The sequence below is a fragment of the Sapajus apella genome, unplaced genomic scaffold, assembly GCF_009761245.1.
Source record: "Sapajus apella isolate SASKATOON/1434 unplaced genomic scaffold, GSC_monkey_1.0 scaffold1, whole genome shotgun sequence".
Lineage (NCBI taxonomy): Eukaryota > Metazoa > Chordata > Mammalia > Primates > Cebidae > Sapajus > Sapajus apella.
The window spans coordinates 51,782,913-51,805,398 of record NW_022436941.1 but is presented as its reverse complement, the minus strand read 5'-3'; the positions used below and the strand labels follow the sequence as shown (position 1 = coordinate 51,805,398).

Genomic DNA, 22,486 nt, shown 5'->3' with positions numbered 1-22,486 from the left:
TAAATTGGGGATAATTTTTACCCCTGCCCTGGGAGACTTGGCAATATCTGGGGACATTTTTGGTTGTCACAAAATAGAGGTCAGGGATGCTGCTGAACATCCTACAATGCGCAGGACGGTCCCTCACAACGAAGAATAATACCGGCCAAAATGTTGATAGTGCTGAGGCTCACAAACTCTGAAAGACAGTAATGTTCAAAGGCATGTTCTGTGTAAAGAACAATGATGAAGTAAATTTGGGTACAGGACAGGGCCAAGTTAGGGCCGTTAGAATACTCAGAGCTGATGTTAGAGAAATAAAGTGTTAGATGGAGGGGCAGTTGGTTATAATTTCATGGAGAGTCTTGAATGTAACATGAAGAATTTAGATTGAAAACTTTATTTTTATTTTATGTATTATTTATTTATTTTAAGAGACAGGGTCTCACTCTGTCACCCAGGCTGGAGGGCAGCTGGAGTGGGTGGTGCAATCACAGCTCACAGCAGTCTCCAATTCCGAGGCTCAAGCAATCCTCCTGCCTTAGCCTTCTGAGTAGCTAGGACTACAGGCTTGCCTCTACACCCAGCTAATTTTTCAATTTTTTTGTAGAGACAGGATCTCATTGTGTTGCCCAGTCTGGTCTCAAGCTCCCATTCTCAAGTGATCTTCCTACTGTGGCCTCCCAAAGTGCTGGGATTACAGGCATGAGCCACTACACTCAGCCAAAATTGAAGATTTTAATGAAAAAGAGCGATGTGATGAGAATGAAGTTTGAAGATTTGTAGGCCACTTGAATATGTTTAGGAGAAGAGAGACTGGAATCACAAAAATCCATTTGAAGCTGGGAGTGGTGGCTGACACCTGCAACCCTAGCACTTTGGGAGGCTGAGGTGAGCAGATCACCTGACATCAGGAGTTTGACACCAGCCTGGCCAACATGGCGAAACCCCATCTCTACTAAATATACAAAAGTTAGCCAGGCATTGTGGTGCTCACCTGTAATCCCAGCTACATGGGAGGCTGAGGCGGGAGAATGGCTTGAACCTGGCAGACAGAGGTTGCAGTGAGCCGAGATTGCACCACTGCACTCCAGCCTGGGTGACAAAACAAGACTCTGTCTCAAAAAAAAAAAAAAAAAAATTAAAAATCCATTTGGAATGGGAAAAGAGAAGCATATGCCAGAACTGTCAATGGAAATACTGTATAGAAAAAAAGATGGAACTAAGACAATATTTCAGGGAAAACCTCAACTGGAATAAGGAACAGATTGAATATTGCAAAATCAAGAGTTGGAATAAATCAATATTATTAATGTGGGAAAATACACTACAGTGGAACTTTTCATCAACAGTATAATAAATATAAGAAAGGGAGATGGTTTAAATGGGGAAAATGAGAAAAAAATACTACATTCATTTTTTTCCATGTTACACATCAGATGTGGATGAGACATCGAAGTGCATGAGATAATGTTAATTAGTACAGGAGCTTTTGTCTAAGTTTTCTGATTAATCCTTTTTAAAAAGTATTTAGGTACTCTTCAGATTATAAGTCAACTAACCCATCTGAGCATTAACTCTGTGCAATGCGTCATACATTTTTTACATGCACCTCACCTTTGAATTTTGAGGAATTACTGGAGAATGATATTACTACTCCCGTTTTATAGATAGGAAAAATGAGGCTTAGCAAGGTTAAATGACCAAGGTCCCACAGCTACCAAATCAGTGATCAGAAATTTAACCCATTGTCTTCTAGCTCTAAATCCTGGGCTTTTTACTAAAATAATTTTCTTTCAGTTGTCATGCCTGTTTCAGTTACTTTCACATAGTTTCCTACAACCACATCTTTATTGATTTCAATACGTCACTTCCTCCAGCTATACACTCTCATACACACACATACTTTTAAAAAAACTTTTTTGTTCTTTGAAAAGTAATACTCACTAATGTAGAAATTTGGAAAATACAAAAAAGCACAAGTCAAAAGAATAAAAATCATTAATTTTACCACATAGAAACAGCTACTAATAAATATCTCTTAGGTTATGATATAAACTTTTACCATTTTTCTTTTTTCCTCTATTGATGGTTTTCATGATATACAGTGTTGTTTCCAAAGTAAATCATGAGGAATTAGAAAGAGGATATTAAGAAGAAGCATGGTGCACAAGCTATGGAATTAGCTCTCAAATCCATAAAGAAGAAACTTGTGAGAGGTGGGAGAGTGGGGAGAGAGAATGGGGCAAGGGTAATTTCCAGAATCTCCTTTTGCCCAAGGAGCACTAGGAACTTAATAAATCTTAGTTCATTTGTCATCTCTATGCTCAGCTAATGACAAGATTAAATTGAAGCTACACTTTCCTGAGTGCTTATCATTTGCCAGGCGCAGTACTAAGAGCTTTACTCACATTATCTCATTTTATCCCTGCAGCATATTTCCAACTTAGAGAAGAAGAAACTTAGGCTTAAAGAGGTTTTAAGAACATCCCTAAGTTCCACATCTAGTAAGCGGGGAAGTGAGGATTCAGAAACAAATTTGTCTGGGCACGGAGGCAGTATTCTTATTCTTTGCTATGCTGCCTCCTCTTGATGAAGAAAATCAGGTATGAAGTATGGAATTCAGGAAAGTAAATCAGAGAGGAGCTAAAGGAGATCTTGGGATCTCTGGTATATAACACATTTTCATGGTTTCTAGCCTCAGACTCTCTTTTCTGTTCTTTTGTAGGAGTGGGTGGACATTTTGGCCTCTGAGATGTGGTTCCACATGAGCCATGGGATGATTTTTGTCTACTTCCATCAGAAAGGAAACACACATGAGATGACTGTGTGTCTGACGCATAATAGGCCCTTCATATTAGTTTGCTGAATGCTCCAAGGAAGGGAACTTCACCAAACTGAAGCTCATTTCTCAGGAGTAACTTTAATAACAAGCTGAGGCACAAAATTTCACTAAAGTTTACCAGCTATCTATTTAGAATAGCTGAATTTCAACAGATGTTGACTGACTCTGTTAGGAACTTACTATTATCTACTACATTTCTTAAAGTCAGAATACCGCTCTTGGGAAAAAAAAGAAAATAATATTACAATAATATTGTGTGATTATAAGTTATCACATTTTGGTTGAAATTTAAAATAAATAAATACAGTCTTTTGTTTTCGAAAAAATATTTGGAAAACATAGTCTTTGGTTTTCAGTTTTACACTGTTGATGGAGTTGCTATGGAAAAGTAAAGACTTTAGGTAAATAAAGTTTGAATGCATTTGCTCAGCTAGTCCTCCAGCCTGAGAATGATCCACATGTCTGTGGAAACATGCTCTTCCTGTGGAACTTGATGTTAGCCATTGATTTTACATGAAGGCTTGTATTAAGCTGGGTGCAGTGGCTTGTGCCTATAATCCCAGCTACTCCAGAGGCTAAGGTGGAAACGTCACTTCAAACCAAGAGTTTGAGACCTGCCTAGGCAACATAGTGAGACATTGTCTCTACAAAACCTTTTAAGGATTAGCCAGGTGTGGTGGTATATGCCTGTGGTCCCAGAAACTTGGGGGGCTGAGACAGGAGGATTCCTTGAGCCTAGGAATTTGAGGCTGCAGTGAACTATGATCATTCCATTGCACTCTAGCCTGGGAGACAGAGAGAGATCCTGTCTCTTTAAAAAACCAAACAAAACAAAATTAACTAAATATAAAGGCATATATTGCCATAGTCACTCAAAAGCATTTTTATACATAATGTTTGCGTAAATAGCCACATTTATTTTAATGATAAATGTATAAATGCTACTGTTCCCTGAGGACTTCACATAAAGGAAGATATTTATCTATGAAATTTTAGCCATACTACAATTAAAATGCAATTAACAAAATAGTAATACAAGTGTATTTGAAGATCAACTGCTTAATGGTTAGGTCTATATTATTCTCTAACTTCCTGAAAGTCAATACATAGTAGAGTCAATGAGTTAACCAGCCAATCAAAATCACAGTATCTATCTAGTTGTTGAGACTATCATTAATTCCTTAATAAAATTCATGACTTGATTAGAGTTCTTGCTGCTTGGTCTTTTTAAAACTTTAAACCACAATGGGTTGCTACTCCGAAGTCTGAGATTATTGGACATTATGTTTTAACACTAGACAACTACTGTAACGCTACAGGAAGCAGACAGAATCATGGAATGTTAGAGCAAGAAATGACTGTCTAGATCCCTTCTCTCCTTTTCCCTTAGAGATGGGGACACTGAAGACCAGGAAATACAGGAGAGTTACTCAATGTCACACAGTTAGCGGTAGAGCCGGGCCTGGAGCCCGGGGCTCCTGATTCCCAGATCACTGTTCTCCACAACACCAAGTAACAGAATTTTAAGATCCAATCCAGGGTCTGATTTTGCAGATCCTGTGGGGAACTTGCCTTGCAGTCTGTGGACCCAGACTGTCTTCATTTATTTTTTTCTCTAGACAGGGTAAAATAGGTATTAAGCAGGTGAAGGCATAAAGAAGCAACTGAAGCTTACACAAACTGAAAATTCTCTCATCATGGCAGATGCCATGGTGATTTTTTGAAACTGCTTCTGACAAAGGTGAGCCACCCATCTCCTACTCAGAAGTGAGTGTCAGAAGTGGCTAACACCAGCTTTAATCTTAGAAATTGTCTTTAAGACCCAGGGAAATGGATAGGTTTCCTTGTGGCTCCTGCCAAGTAAAACAGAGTATTAAAAATATTGATATCTCAATTGCCATTATGCTGTTTTATGTTGGCAGTAGAAGTAAAAACAAAACAAAAAGCAGTGAATTATCCCACTAATTTTCTATTGTTACTTTCAATATGAGTCTGCTTTAGTTATTCTTTTTACTTCATGCTGAATAATGAAAAGATTCTAAACTTTGGTCATTTGGGTAACTCTAGCAGCAAAGGGGAAACAAAGGGGAAAGTAAAGTTTTTGAACGAAGTTTTACTTTGTGTCTAACTATATAAGCTTACGGCAAAAAACCACAAACATACAAACAAAACTATGAATAAGTACGGCAGAAATAGTTATTTATTTCAGCTTTTGAAAGATTCACTTTTACTCTATGAATGGCTACTTGTAGTTACAACAAGTTATTACCCAAACTGCATCAATTCTCTATTAAAATACAACTACTTGTAAAATTGATCCCAGCATTTGCCTTTCAGCTCTGACAAAAACAGTTTTGACTGATTTAATGATATTTTTCAATCTGCTTGTTAGATAAAGGTCTTTTACAACAACCAAATCAAGTTGACCAGTCGGATTCTCATTCTTGCCCTTATTCACACTTCCTTATTACCTTTTCGTGTCCGAACAAGTTACCCAGAGTCATGGAGTAGAGAGGAGTCAACTCTTTTCACAAGATGTTTGTGTTTCAGCTTTTTGAAGCACCAGAAGAGAATTGTACTTCTGTGTCTTTTGTGTGTCCGTAAACTGAAATTACTGATCTGCAATATAATAAACTGTTAAGAACAACATCCAGCTCAGTTTTTTTCTGGGATGAGGAATATGGATCACTAATGTGTACAAGATAATTTTAGGAAGCATATGGATAGTGAATAACACAATGAGAAAATTAGCCTCTTTCACGTTTTTTGAGACTTCTAATTATATCAAGAAGAAAGTCTCAGTCTGGTGCTAACAAAGAAGTCTCTAACACTTTTATCTTCCTTTTTGAGAAATGGAAGACAAGCCTCAGGCTCAGCGTCTTCAGCAGATAACTATGTTGAGCCAGAATTTAATAATACTGTATGGTTGTCATTAAAATAGAATTTTTTGGGTTACCAACTATATGGATGACACTTTCTAAAATGGCAGATACATAAAGCTTCCTTTTAAAACACGCTTAAAGTTAAAAATAAAAATAGAGTTAAAGACAAACATTAAGTGAAAATTAGTGCAGTGAATATAGCAGTGCAAGTATTACATAATGGCTGTAGTCAGTGACATGGTAAAAAGCACAAGGCTGCTGTGGGAATGACTATAGCTTGGGGAGTTGGCAGCCTACTCCCTCACTGGACAGATGGGAAATCCAAAGCCCAGAGAGGTCAGAAAATCATAAAATCAGGGCTGCAGTATGTAGGCCACTTACCAAGTGGGCGTTTTCACTTTATTTGACAGCTTGAATCATTTTTTCAAAATGGCCTTTTTTCCCATCACTGTTTGAACAATATGTATTAAGTTTGAATTGGAAAAACAATAAAATTTTATTTTTTTATCCCCACATTATGACAAGATTGACTTGACAAGGTTATTGAAGAGGAACTGTAAATATTAGAAAAACGAAGTCATTTGTGAGACTTGAGTTAGTGAGAAGGCAAATGGATAAGAATTCCTTCAATATAAAATTTAAATTCAAAACTAAAGTACGGTTATTTTCTCTTTTGAGGTTGGTTTTCAAAAGTAAAAGTGCATTTTGTTTTAAGCTTATGAATCTTAAATTCTTGGAAACATGGCAAGACTAACTTTCTAATTAATATTTTAAAAACATATACGGACTTTTACAGAAATGAAAAACTGAAATGCTCCTAGAAAGAGAAAGCTTTCAATTAAGAGGAAATTCTGTGACTAAAAATATCATAATTAAATGCACTTGAGGAAATAAATCTACAGATTTTTGTGAAATCTTTGTGCTTCTGTGAGGTTTGAAAGGGATGCAGGAGCAACTTCCTCCTACTGTGCAGGGATTCCAACCACATTGGATGCTCCAGCCGAGTAAACAAACATTCCGCAGGAAAAAGAACAGAATTTCAGAATAACAGAATGGTTACTTCTGAATTAGAATGGACTTTTAAAAGTCAATCTTTAATTGACTTAAAAAATTAAAAAGTTTCATATTTGGCTGGGCGCGGTGGTTCACGCCTATAATCCCGACACTTTGGAAGGCTGAGGTGGGAGGATTGCTTGAGGCCAGGAGTTCAAGACCAGCCTGGGCAACATATGAGACACTGTGTCCATAAAACATTTGAGGGTTTTTTTTGTTTTTTTGTGTTTTTTTTTGAAATGGAGTCTAGCTGTCACTCAGGCTGGAAGGCAACAGTGCGATCTTGGCGTACTGCAAACTCCACCTCCTGGGTTCAAGCCATTCTCCTACATCAGCCTCCTGAGTAGCTGGGATTACAGGTGCCCACCACCACACCCAGCTAATTTTTGTATTTTTAGCAGAGATGGGGTTTCACTGTGTTGGTCAGGTTGGTCGCAAACTCCTGACCTCAAGTGATCCGCCCACCTCAGCTTCCCGAAGTGCTGGGATTACAGGCGTGAGCCACCGCACCCAGCCAAAATGTTAAAAAACATTAGTTGAGCATAGCGACAGACACCTGTAGTCCCAGCTACTCCAGAGGCTGAGGCAGGAGGATCTCTTAAGCCCAAGAGGTTGAGGCTACCCTGAGCCATTGTTGTCCCACTGCACTCCAGCCTGGGCAATAAAGTGAGATCCTGCCTCATAAAATTAGATTAAATTAAATTAAATTAAACTAAAAATGTTTATCACCTTTTCTACTTATCTATTTATTGAAGCCTGTCTCTTGTCAGAGTGGAGGGAATGAAGAGGTGGGCAGCAAAGTCAAGCTGGTTCATCAGTTGATTGGTTGTTAAAATCAATGTCGTATATGGAAAGAGGTAAAACCAAGTAAGACATTTAACACATTTTAAAATCCCAGCCAGACAGGAACTAATTTTTTATCCTTGCTCTGCCTCAGTTTTCTTTATTCAAATAATGGGACCAATTATGTTACTGGATTATCTAAAGAAATAACTGACAGCAGTTAGGGAAGTACAAAACTAAGGGTTGAAATGGGAAATTAGGCTGTGTATCCTAATGTCTAAATCACTCCCAGGTTGTGAAATAGGGACAGAGTAAACGTATCACCCTTTCCAACTAACTAACATTGTCTCATCTTGAGGATTTCCATTTTCAGGCCCCACCCTCTGGCTCTGACATGTTTATTTCTGATTTTGAGAGCCCAACTGATAGTCATTGGAGAAATTTCATTCCTTGGGAAATTCCAAGAACCATCATTCCATGCACAACATGGACTCTAAAATGGAGATTCCTGGGCATCAGCTCAGCAGGAAAGGGAAGACTGTTGTACTCTGTTAGATTTTTTTTGCAGGGATTCATGAGCAGACCTGTTTCTGATGCAGAATATCTGAACAAAAACAGAAATGACGATCATTTGAAATTGGGGATCACTTGTGAACCATTTTCACAAAGGCTTGAAATTCATCTTTGCACTTCCTTGACTCACTCATGAAACTGTCATTCATCCAATAGCATCAGATCATGCAGCCCATGTTATTTGAGAGTTTAAGTGTCCAATCTTTAGAAATGTCTCTCCTTGGAGAGCATCACACACTGGGGTCTGTTGGGGGGTAGGGGAGGCTAAGGGAGGGATGGCAGTGTGGTGGGGAGGTTGGGGAGGGATAACATAGGGAGAAATGCCAAATATAGGTGAGGGGGGATGGAGGCAGAAAACCACCTTGCCATGTATGTACCTATGCAACAATCCTACATGATCTGAACATGTACCCCAGAACCTAAAGTACAATAAAAAATAAAAAAATAATAATAAAAATAAATTTAAAAAAATGTCTCTCCTGTAATCTCTCCTGAAAAGAGGATGATGGGTAGACTAGAAGCAACACTATTTGTATGTGGATTCCACAATGCCTCTTTAGCAATCCATGTCAGTGTTAGTTAATTTGGTTTATATAACACACAAATTGTTTTTAGGACTTTGCTCTTGCTTAGAAGGGTCAACTGCTTTATATATATTGCAAATCTCCCTTGTTTCATCAGGGAGGAATCCAACACAAAGAGCTATTTACTTATTTATCAACACCAAGTCACCCACAGTTGTGTCATAATTGAAATAGACTGCAATATTCAGCCTCCCATTTGGATGTTTCTTTTTATTTCTTTTAATCATCATCATTATTATTATATTTTGAGATAGGGTCTTACTCTAAAAATCTGTTCTAACATTGCACCCAGGCTGGACTGCAGTGGTGCCATCTCAGCTCACTGCAGCCTCAACCTTCCAGGACTTAAGTGATCCTCCCACCTCAGCATCCCAAGTAGCTGGGACTACAGACATGCACAACACACCGGATAATTTTTGTAATTTATGTAGAGATGGGATTTCACCACATTGCCCAGGCTGGTCTCAAACTCCTAGGTTCAAGCCATTCACCTGCCTTGGCCTCCCAAAGTTTTAGGATTACAGGCACCAGCCACTGTGTCCAGCCAGATGTTTCTTTTGCAATGCAATTCCCAGTAGCATTCTTATCTCAGCTTTTACCCTATGCGACTGAGTTAAGGAAGTACTGTTATTTTAGGTCTGCCTATCCTGGTCATTTATGAAGGATACTGCAATGGTCCCACTTTACGGAAAAGAAAGCAGTCTTCAGGAGAGGAAAGAATATACCCTAGTTGATGGAGGAAAAGCCAACTAAGTTAGCCATAAAGCTACTGATTCCTTTTTGTTAAAAGAAAAAAAAAGTCATTTATCTTTGCTTCCAGAGTTTCAGACTCAATGATCTCCCATCTTTCGTGTCATCCTCCATGACTGGTTTCTTGCCTAGTTCTCCTACTCATCAAGTATGGGTTCACATTATTGGGCTTAATTAAAATCACTTGGCAGATTTTTTTCCTATTGTTAATAGCACACATACCTTAGCTCTTTAACCAATCACAGAGGAATTTTCTTATTCTCTGTTTTCCTTTAAGGACTTAAAAAGAGCTTTAAATAATGTTCAAAGGAAGCCACTATTAATTGCAACTTGAATAATTCATTTATAAAAAAAATTAAAAATTTGTAGTGAGATATTATAAATTGAAAATTGTTACTGAATCCTTTGTTTCAGAATATTTGCTTGAGGAAATGACCAAGAGTTTAAAATCTGTTCTAACATTGACCTCTTAGAGACATAATAAACATGGAAAGAAAGAAGAGTGTGGAATTGTTTGAAACTTGGTTTTGTCGAGGTAAATACCTTTACTTTGTATATATTTTCCTCCTCCTTATTCATGGTACAAGCAGATAATTGCATCAAATGTTAAATGGCTCCAGGACAATGAGAATTAAACCGACCTTAATAATGTGTTTTGATTTTGCCCACTCTGACAATATAAGGACATGACCTCCCTGGGAATGTTTGAATGAGAAAATATTTTTATCTTTCATGCCTCCCAAAATAGTGGCTTCTTTAATAATAATAAATATGAAATTTTAAGATGGCTTCCTCTATCATGACTTCAATTTATATGCCACTTTAGGGAGAAGTTGATATGTCTGGGAGGTGGTTGCACTCATTAACTATTTACATTTAACCTATGTTTGCTGAGTACATGACATGTACCAGTCAGATGCTCTACTAAATGCTAGGGACAGGCAAATGAGTAAGACACAGGCCTTGGGCCTGGACCAAGGAGAAATGTGTGTCAGAAAAATTAATTAAAGCACATATTTTAGTAAAGAAGTTAGGAAAGATTTCATGGAAGAGACCATATTGGATATGGTCCCAGAAGACTGAGTTGCCATTTGTTGCTTGGAAGAGGTAAGAATATTTCACAAAGAGGAAAAAATTATACAAAAGTGCAGAAGTATGAAAGTTGGATATTTTAAGCTCAGGAGGTGACTATCTCAAAGTATTTCAAGATAAATGACAACTGAAATTAGAGATCTATGAGATTTGAAGCCAAAGTTCATCAGTAAATTTTCTTTTCTCCAGTGCTATAAGAAAGCTAGTTTGTTATAACGGTGATATCACTTTAATCTATTGCACTGTCTAATTGCTTCAGTGACCAGACTTAAATAGTCTTTTCACAATATTCTTCATCCTAAATCTCTGGTGGGCCAAAAAGATGCCAGGAGAGAAGTGAACTGAAATTAGAAGATCTGACTGGTGACAGAGACTGGTGACTTTGTGCCAAAACACACTCTCAAAGAGCATGTTGTAAGATGCTTGAGCACTATAATGTAGATGCTATTCTAAAACTTCATAGAATTGGGCACTGAAGCCTAAAATTAGTGAGTCTAAACCTTGGGATTGAAAGCGGCTTTCTAAATTCACATGGAATCATATGTGTTAGGCAGAGGGGAAATGATATGAAACTGGAGGCCATTGTTCTGTTGTAAATGATTATATAAGAGAGTGAGAAGAGCTGTCTGTATCAGCAGACATTTTGGCATGGTTTGACATGGTTGCACATTTTAATGTTTTTTTCACTTTCCTTAAGATAGTAATTTTACATATAGGTGATGAAGTATCACTATACAGCAAATCATTCAATTTAGGTATCTCCATGCATTCATTCAAATAGACTTCTATAGAATAAATTCTTAAGCACGGGGGATGAGAAAGAAAAGAAAGAGAGAGACAGGGAGGTAGCGAAGAAGGGAGGAAGGAAGGAAGGAAAGGAAGAAGAAAGAAATGAAAGAAAGAAAAATATCCCTGCACTTAAGGTGCTCTTATTGTGGGATTGTGAAGAGTATGTTAACGTGCTGAAAGGCAGTCTGAAGAATTTCTGAACTATGCTCATTTTCAGAAGGTACTGTAGCAATGAGTATGGTTAAGGATCAAGATTAAGAGACATCACTTCAGTGAAAATTATACCTTTTATAGTCATTTGAAACCTATCTCCTTTAGAATGTGCAAACTTTTTTCTCATCAAATGTAGGATCAGTTAATCATCACATCTTCAGTAGTCTGGAAATGTCAGAATGCCATGAAAGTAGGTGTTCAAGAACATGACTGGAAAAATACTTCAATCCTCAGCCCACTTGGATGAAGCCAAAGAACCCACTGCCTATCTTTCCTATTCCAACTGTACCTGTCAAAGTAATTCATCAGAATTAGTGCTCTTTTTGATGATGCAATAATTAACTAATGTCTAATTCTACCATATCTGATGAGTAAATTATTAGCTCATGTCAGAACAAAAAGGATGGACATTACTACTCAAAATTGACGATTTTATATAACACAGAGACCACCCATAGACTACATAGGATTTTCACAGAAGTTCAGGAATTCTTGAATCACATTTTGAGAAACACTTTTCTATTGTACTTTATTATGGTGTTTGCTTGGATAGCGTATATTTGGGATGTATAGCCAGACAGTTTATGCTTCTAGTAAGGCCTGAGATGGAAAGTTGAGCTGTGTGGATCAGAAATATTTCAGAAAAGCTTCAGGCTAATATAGTCAGACTTTGCTCATTGAAATTGCCTGGAAATAATTTTTGGTCAGTGCTATGAACTGAAGGCTTTTGTTCCCTGTGAGGCCACAGCAAGAAGGTGGCAATCTGCACACCAGGAAGAGAGCCCTCAGCAGAAACCAAATGGGCCAACACTTAAATCTTAGACTTCCCAGCCCCCATAACTGTGAAAAAATTAATTTCTGTTATTAAAGCCACCCAGCCTATAGTATTTTGTTATGGCAGCCTGAGCAGACCAATACAGTCAGAATAGGGTTTTTGAGGGAAAAGTGTAGAAAATTGCTTTTTTTCAATGTGATGTTCAGCATTCCAGCCATATGTGCATATCTTATAAGAGATGCTAAATCAGTTTTTGAATTACTTTTCAAGAAATGAGTTTAGGTTTTCTATGACTTTGGCAGATAAATATGCAATAGAGGAAAAGTTCACCTCATCTTAAATTTTTTTCCCCTTTTTACCAGTCTCTACTACCAAATATTTAACACTGCAATAGTGTCCAGTTGGACACATGCTTAAACTATGCACAGATACATATACACACACAGACACACACACACATGCACACTCCCATGCATATACTCCCTGACCATGCCATAAATTTTAGGAATTTGCCTTTCTAATTGCCCCTGATTAAAATTCTGATTTAACAATGAAATGAAGCAAATTAAGTAATCTTTAGATTTTATTTCATCCAATCACCAAGCAAGAACAGTGAGCTTAATTTGAAGAATGATGATGAAATGGCCTAGATTTCCAATCTAGCAAGGAGATTTATAGCATAAATGACACCAAAAAATGAACCAATAAGATACTACATGTGATTCTATGTTAAAAAGGGAAAATATTTTACAGATCTCATGAGCCATTATTTTAAATACTTTTGTAAATATGATTTAGTTCATCATCTTTTCTGATTGTATTTATGTTCAGCTCCAAAGTACATCTTCTGCTTCCTTTTTTGAAATGCCACCAACAGAAGTACCATTTTCATTAATACAACCGATGTTTACAGTGCCCAGAAATGGTGGCAGGAATATAGGAATCTTTTATTATTTGTAAACTAGACATTCCTCAAAGAGGTGCCCTATTTAGTTCTGGCTTAGCTTTTTGAACAAAACCATTTAAATATTATAATTCTTAAGTTCTTCATAAAATTTTCATATTTCTATAATAATCATTAACTAGATAAAAGAATATTATAATCTTTTATTTCTAAAAAATATAATTTTCTTACCTAAATGGATTAGGAATTAAATTATAGATTTATAATACAAAACAATTTTGGTTTTTTAGGTCAGTGATGGGCTCACTAAGTTCTTAGAAACATAACTATGTACTGAAGGTTTACCCTTAGAAGGCTAAAATATTTTAACTGCATGAAATATCTAAGCAAGGCATTATTGTGTAATTATTAGGAAGAATAATGTGGAGAAGACTACCATAGTTTAAACACTAACTTTACTAATTACACACTTAAAAGTCACGCTTGTTTAAACCCTAACTTTACTAACTACACACTTGGGAAAGTCACCAGGGCTTTTTCTTGCATTGTTTCCATATTTCTAAAATGTGGATAATAATAAATTTGATCTCACAAATTTGCTGCAATGATTAAATTAGTAATGATTTTGTTACAGAGAACAGTAAAATAAAAGCGTTCAGCATTGCTAATGAGGTATTGCACAACAGCAAACAAAGGTTTGAGAAGAAAAAAAAAATGCACTGTCTGGCACACCCAAATCTTAAGGAGCCCTTTCAGATCCTGAATTTTGATGCACACTGGTACATCCACTGCAGGAACCAGATATTAACTACAAATATTACTGGGTATTCCTAATTCAGCATCTTTTCTTAGTAATACATGAAGACAATATTTATAACACTTACAGATAATAAAAAGCTAACTAAGGATAATTAAGAATGACAGCATAGAGTGCCTTTTGCTTTGAACTTCACCTTTATTATCTAGGGTTCACCACTCTTCAGAGTTGATACACTTAACATTTGATCCCTTTTCCCTTACATGTTATGCTATTGATCCATTTGATCATTCTTTCTGTCATAATTTAGCCCAAACTTGGATGATTGTCTTTCCTCTTTGTGTCCTACTCTTTTCTGTTCTTTCTGCTGCTTACCATAATGCCACCTTTCCCAAACTCAAGATTTTTTTTTCAAGGAATATGTGTCATCCCACCTCACCTGGTTGCTTATATCCAGCTGTCCTGCTTCTAATAGCATAAGAGACATACCATGTGTCATTGGAGTGAATGATGGGTACTGCTCTGCTAGTTCTCAATGGTAACAACCCTAGGTGATTCCTCACCAGTACCTTCAATTAAGGTAGGTAGGTTTTATGGTAGGACATGCCAGTTTAAAGATATTGGTCTGGTCTTCCTGCTTAAAATCACGAGTAGCAGAAGAGAGAACCATATATTTTTGTATCTTAACTGGTGACCTAAACATAAGTTTCAGCACGTGTTAAATACCCCAGAGCTATTCTAGCCCTTAAAGTGATTTTTCACTGCTCATTTGAAAATAAACATTAAGGAGGAGAAAAAGGACATGCTGAACACCAAGCACAAACTAAAGACCTTCAGAAAATCTCTACTTGCCCAAGCATGCTCAATAGAAGGCTTGCCTTATTGAATTTATACTTTATCAAAATGACTTCTCAGAATACATCTGTTGAAAAAAAGTATTTGTTCAGAAGCAAGCAATTTAGATGATGTAAGAAGGGCTAATGACAGTGATTAGTCCTTTGTATTAGCCTCTTTTCACAGTGCTATAAAGAACTACCTGAAATTGGGTAAATTATAAAGGAAAGAGGTTTAATTGACTCACAGTTCTGCATGGTTGGGGAGACCTCAGGAAACTTACAATCATGGCAGAAGGCAAAAAGGAAGTGAGGCACATCTTACATGGTGGCAGGAGAGAAAGAGCAAAGAAGGAAGTGCCATACTTTTAAACTATCAGGTCTTGTGATAAACCACTGCATGGGGCAAACTGCCCCCATGATTCAATCACCTCTCACCAGGTCCCTCTCTCGACATGGGGGGATTAAAATTCAAGGTAAGATTTGGGTGGCAATACAGAGGCAAACCCTGTAATTCCACCCTCTGTCCCTCCAAAATCTCATGTCCTTTTCACATTTCAAAATCAATCATGCCTTTCCAACAGTCCTCCAAAGTCTTAACTCATGCCAGCATTAAGTCCAAGTCACATCTGAGACAAGGCAAGTCCCTTCCACCTATGAGTCTGTAAAATAAGAAAAAAAAACAAGTTACTTCCAAATACAATGGGGGTATAGGCAATGTTCCATTCCAAAAGGAAGAAATAGTTCAAAACAAAGGAGCTATAGGCCCCACGCAAATCTGAAATCCAGCAGGGCAGCCATTAAATTGTAATGCTCCAAAATAAACTCCTTTGACTCCATGTCTCACATACAGATCATGCTGATGCAAGAGGTGGGCTCACAAGGTCTTGGGAAGCTCTTCCCTGCGGCTCTGCAGGGTACAGCCCCTGCGGCTGCTTTTACAGGCTGGTATTGAGTGCCTGTGGCTTTTCTAAGCTTATGGTGCAACATGTCAGTGGATCTACCATTCTAGGGTATGGAGGATGGTGGCCCTCTTCTCACAGCCCCACTAGGCAGTGTTCCAGTGGGGAATCTGTGTGGGGGCCCCAACCCCACATTTCCCCTTCACACTGCCCTAGTAGAGGTTCTCCACAAGGGCTCTCCCCTTGCAGCAGACTTCTGCCTGGACATTCAGGCATTTCCATACATGTTCTGAAATCTAGGCAGAGGTTCCCAAAGCTCACCTCTTGTCTTCCGCATACCCACAGGCCCAACATCATGTGGAAGCCACAAAGGCTTGGGACTTGCACCCTCTGAAGCAATGGCCTGAGCTGTGCAATGGCCTCTTTTAGCCATAGCTGAAGCTGGAGAAGCTGGGTTGAAGGGTGTCATGTCTCAAGGCTGCACAGAGTAGCAGAACTCTGGTCCCTGTCCACAAAATCATTTTTCCCTCTGAAGCCTCTGGGCCTGTGATGGGAGGGGCTGCCATGAAGATCTCTGAAATGACCTGGAGACATTTTCCCCATTGTCTCAGCTATTAACATTTGGTTTCTCATTAATTTTGCAAATTTCTTCAGCCAGGCTGAATTTCTTCCCAGAAAATGGGCTTTTCTTTTCTACCACATGGTCAGGCTGCCAATTTTATAAATTTTTATGCCTTGCTCCCTTTTTAAATGTAAGTTCCAATTTAAAACTATCTCTTTATGAGTACATATGACTGTATGCTTTCAGAAAAAGCTAGGTCACATCTTCATGCTTTGCTGTTTACAAATTTATTCTCTCAGATACCCTAAATCATCTTTCTCACATTTAAAGCTCCACATATCTCCAGGGCAGGGACAAAATTCTACCAGCCTCTTTGATAAAGCATAGCAAGAGTAACCTTTGCTCCAGTTCCCAATAAGTTTCTCATTTCCATCTGAGACCACCTCAACCTGGACTTCAACGTCTATATCACTATCAGTATTTTGGTCACATCCATTCAACAAGTCTCTAGGAAGTTCCAAACTTTCACACATCTTTCTCTCTTCTTCTGAGCCCTCTAAGCTGTTCCAACCTCTGTCTGTTACCCAGTTCCAAAGTCACTTTCACATTTTCAGATCATCTTTATAATATTTCCTGTCTCCTGGTGCCACTTTTCTGTATTAGTCTGTTTTCACACTGCTATAAAGATCTACCTGAGGCTGGGTAATTTACAAACGAAAGAGATTTAATTGGCTCACAGTTCTGCATGGCTTGGGAGGCCTCAGGAAACTTACAATCATAACAGAAGGTGAGGGGGAAGCGAGGTATGTCTTACATGATGGCAGGAGAGAGAAAGACAGCAAAAAAGTAGGTGCCACACATTTAAACCATCAGATCTTGTGAGAACTCACTCACTATCATGAAAATATGATGGAAGAAACCATCCCTAAGATCCAATAGTCTCCCACCAGGTCCCTCTCTTGACACATGGAGATTAAAATTTGAGATGAGATTTGGGTGGACACACAGAACCAAACCATAACACCCTTCATCTCTTTATTTATTTATTTTATTCATTGAAATTCAAGCAAAATAACACAGAAAGTATAATATTGTGGTGTGGTGGAAAGAACTTTAGAATACATCATGAGGCCAGGGTGTGGGTTCAAGGTTTGTTATCTAGAAAAGTCATTATCTCTCTGAATTTCAACATCTATTCATATGAAGATGTAACAATATCTACCTTAGAGAAATGTTGTAAAGATTAAGTGAGAACTTTATATGTTGCTTTAAAAATATTTGTTGTTTTATTGCTTATTGTATAAACAACAATTAATTTTGATGCCATGGACCTGAATAATTAAGATCCCAAAATGTTGTTTTCCATAAGGCAAGCAGATCATGAGATCAGGAGATTGAGACCATCCTGGCTTACAAGGTGAAATCCCATCTCTACTAAAAATACAAAAATTTAGCCTTGCATGGTGGCACACATCTATAGTCCCAGCTACCCAGGAGGCTGAGGCAGGAGAATCACTTGAACCCAAGAGGCGGAGGTTGCAGTGAGCCAAGATCATGCCAAAAACTGCACTCCAGGCTGGGCGTCAGAGCAAGACTCTGCCTCAAACAACAAACAAACAAAAAACAAAACAAAAAAAACCTATATGGATGATATTTTTTACTTTTCTTCCCCAGAAATCTGTAATCTGCATGTCTTCTGCTCTGCAGTGTGTAACTGCAAAGAACTCAAACACTGGAACATAAAGACACGAATTCACACTCTGGCTAAGGCATGCTGGATTCACTTAGCAGTTAGTGTTAATCAAGTCTTGGATCCTTGGTTTTTCTTTCCATAATACAGAGCTAGCAACACCTGCTTTGCAGAGTTTTAGAAAGGATTATTGGTAATGTATGAAGATGCTTAGCATAGTGAATAGTGAATAGAAAGCAACCATTATATTATATGTTATATTGGAGTTCTTTTCTTTTTGGTGTGCCTTCTTGAAATCATAAAAAATATGGGATTGTCTATGTTCAGAACTTCTTTGTGGGTCCTCAAGCATTGTTCTTAATCAGTGGTAAATACTGACAAGATTGTATCTTGAAAAATGAGAGTCATTTGGATTGATAAAAACTATGCAGCCATAAAAAACGATGAGTTCATGTCCTTTGTAGGGACGTGGATGAACCTGGAAACCATCATTCTCAGCAAACTGACATAGGAACAGAAAATCAAACACCGCATGTTCTCACTCATAGGTGGGTGTTGAACAATGAGAACACATGGACACAGGGAGGGGAGCATCACACACTGAGGTCTGTTGGGGGGAACTAGGGGAGGCCCGGTGGGGGGGGAGTTGGGGAGGGATAACATGGGGAGAAAAACCAGATATGGGTGATGGGGAGGAAGGCAGCAAACCACATTGCCATGTAAGTACCTATACAACAATCTTGCATGTTCTTCACATGTACCCCAGAACCTAAAATGCAATAAAATATGTATTTTTAAAAGACTAGAAATTAAATAGCTCAAAATTCTTTTCTTTTCAGATAGCGTAGCTGGAAATTCTTTAGAAACTCAAGTTATGTAAGTGATATAGACATTTTAAGTCATGGTTACTGCCTTCAAGAAACTTACACCCTTGTCGGAGGCATTGTTTTCACCAGTATCTGTGTCTAAGGAAATGATGTCTTTGTATAGTGACTGAGTTGTGAGGTAAGTAAAGGAAAAATGCTTTCAGAGATTAGACAGATGTCTTTAAAGTCATTCTTCTGCCAATGGAGATGAGCAGTGGGGAATCAGGTAGAGGGGAGGAAGAGAGGGAATGAAAATCTGCTAACTTTATATTATGTGCCAAGCGCAGTACTAGACAATTCACAGCCATCGTTTTAGTTAATCCTCAAAACAATACTATGAGATGGATTGTAGAATATTGACTTTATGGCTAAAAAAATATGGTAACCTCGGAAAGGTGAAACAACCTTGTCTAAGATGACATACCCAATAAGTGTTGGAAATCAGATTTCAATCATTAATGGGAGATTAGAAAGTAAGTTTTATTCAATTTAATCAAAAATCTTCATAAAATTTGAGTATCCCACCTTCTCCTAAAATTCCTTATTTTCTCTCCTAGATTTCCTCCTTTTCTTCTCTGTTGGGCCCCTAGTGTGTTCAGTACTAGTTTGCAGAACCTTCTGATCAGGGCAAGAGCTATAGCCATTCTTTGGGCACACATGGCCCAGACAGCTTATCTTATTTTTTATCTGTGTACTTTTAGCAAGGGGAAATACTGACAGCTATTTCAGATGTGCGAGTGTTTAGTATGTATAAATTAATGTTTTACAACATTAATTTATTGTAAAAATGTGGTACAGAATATACCACAATTAAGATATACAATTCAATCATCTATCCTTTTACTTAATGAATATTTGTGATCATTACTCCCACCCCCTAATTAGTCACAAAACTTTATAATGCAGTTTTAGATAATCAGTACAGTCAGCTGCAAGTAGCAGAAAACCAAATTAACATGGCCTAGCAGAAAATAATTTTTTGATGTATCAAGAGGTCTAAAGATAGACAATTCAAAATGGGCAGAGAGAAGGGTGAAGAGAGCATGAGTCCGTCTCTTTTTAAGTGTTTTAAGGAGTCCCACTTAGCAGCTTCAGCTTGCATCTTGTTGATCAGAATCCATCACTTGGCAACTCCTCGCAGCAAAAAGAAACTGTGTTGTGGTTTTGAATATAAAAATTGTAAGGAAAAGAAAAATATTATCAGAGAGGCATAAAGAGGTCTTCCTAGAATATCAAGAATTTTAGCTCTCTGACCTCTATAAAAGCAACTCGATAGCAAGAAAACAACCTGACTAAAAAATGGGCAAAAGGCCTGAATACACCTTTTTTTTAGTAGAAGACAAACAAATGGCCAACAGGTATGGTATATGAAAAAAACATTTCACATCACTAATCACACAGGAAACACTAATGAAAAAAAATAGTACGGCTATTATCAAAAAAAAAAGATAGCAAGTGTTAGTGAGAATGTGGAGATAAGAGAACCCTTGCACACTGTTGATGGAATTTAAATTAATACAACAATTACAGAATCAATAAGGAAGTTCCTCAAAAACTTCAAAATAGAACTACCATATGATCCAGCAATCTCAATCCTGAATACACATCCAGAAAAAACGGGAAATTGATATGTTGATGAAACAGCTGCACTCCTATGTTTATTGCAGCACTATTCACAATAGCCAAGATATGGAATCAATCTAAATGCCCATCAACAGTGGAATGAATAAAGAAAATATGGTATATATACACACAATGGAGTACTATTCAGTCATAAAAGAAAGGGAAATCCTGTTATTTGTGACAACATGGTTTAACTTGAAGGATGCTATGTTAAATAAAATCAACCAGACACAGAAAGACAAGAACTGCATGATCTGTTATATGTGAAATCTAAAATAGGTGATTTCATAGAAGTAGAGTATATAAGCCCCTGTGAGGTGGCTCACACTTCTAATCCCAGCACTTTCAGAGGCCGAGGCAGGTGGATCGCCTGAGGTCAGGAGTTCAAGACCAGCCTGGTCAACATGGTGAAACCCCATCTCTACTAAAAATACAAAAAACATTAGCTGGACGTGGTGGCAGGTGCCTGTAATCCCAGCTACTCAGGAGGCTGAGGTGAGAGAATCTCTTGAACCCAGAAGGCAGAGGTTGCAGTGAGCCAAGATCATGCCATTGCACTCCAGCCTGGGCAACCAGAGTGAAACTCCACCTCAAAGAAAGAAAGAAAGAAAAGAAGTGGAGAGTATAATGATAGTTACCAGAGGCTGGGGTGATTAGGTGATTGAGGGTGGGGAGATGTTATTAGTTAAAGAATACATATTTATAGCTAGATCAGAGACATAAGTTGGGTCTATTGTACAGCATGGCAACTATAATTAATGATACATTGTATCTTGGAAAATGCTTAGAGAGTAGATGTTAAGTGTTCTTACCACAAAAGTGATAACTATGTGAGGTAATAAATTTGTTAATTAGCTAGGTTTAACCATTCTACAATGTATATATACTTCCAAACATCATGATGTACACAGTAAATACATAACATTTTATATGTCAATTTAAAAAATAAATTTGAATGAAAGAGAGAAATTCAGGGTGGAAAAATGTTGTGAGTGGCTCTGAGGGAACTATTCATTCATCACAACACTGGGCAAAGGAAGCTACTAGTCTTGCCTGGGCTGTGTTTTACGACACAAAAGTCACCCTGCTTCTATCACTTTTTCAAGGTTCTTGGCCCCTGGACCAGAGATAATTTTAGGATTTATAGGGTTCTGATGTCCATTTTATGAGCTAGTGAATGTAAAGTGCTTAGTCCAAGCCTGGCACATAGTAATCCTTAATATATATAGGCAACAATAAAAATAAAATTAATATTTGTTGTTATCATTATTAAGTAGTATAACACTCATATTTCTCTGTGACTATAGTGAACCTTTTTACATTTTCTGCATATTTTTTGTCCCAGGAATACCCAGCTCCAGTAGTGGATATGTCCTCTGAGAAGGTGCCTGTGACACCGTCCACACCAGAAGTTGATGCAGATACTGAGGGAAGGTTCCATGGCAGCTAAGTGTGGATAAACTAATCACTGAAGTTCCTTGATGCAGAGCTGATAACCTCTCTGGAGTGGGATGGAGGCCTGTGCTGCCTTGAACCTCTGAGAGGTGCCATGCCAATTCAAGGCAAGGCCTTTATCGTTGAAACTCTTGGATAATGACATCTTAATTCAGGTGAAAATACAGAATGAATTTCAACTGTATGATATTGTTTATGTTCATCAGACATGTTGTCTTTACAAAGTCTGGTTTCAATAAACTGGCTGTGTAACTGATATTAAATAAACATGGAATTTTACACATTCATAATATTTAGTTTCTTGTGATTTTGATGAACTATACTTTGAAGCATTGTCAGTTCATCCTTATTTACAAAGAAACGTTTGCTTGTAGCAGAGTGATGTAGTGACTTGCTTACCTTGATAAGTCAACTTTTCTATTCAATGTTTAATGTCAAACTGACTTAAAAATGTTCTTTTAGGCCCCATTTACATTTCTCTTTGTATAACATGCATTATCCTATTTTAACTTAATACTGTGGCTATATAAACCAAAGACATTCTAGTTCTGTTTTTAATTTATTGTTTTACAAGAT

General features: G+C 37.6%; 1 long non-coding RNA gene across 1 annotated transcript in view; it reads left to right on the top strand.

Annotated features, from left to right (window-relative positions):
- The window catches only part of LOC116550408, a 44,002-nt gene extending 21,802 nt beyond the window's left edge, over window positions 1-22,200 (top strand). Inside the window, exon 3 of the long non-coding RNA XR_004268392.1 lies at window positions 21,801-22,200. This is a non-coding gene — a long non-coding RNA (uncharacterized LOC116550408). The remainder of the gene's footprint in view (window positions 1-21,800) is intronic.
- Window positions 22,201-22,486: the final 286 nt, after the last annotated feature.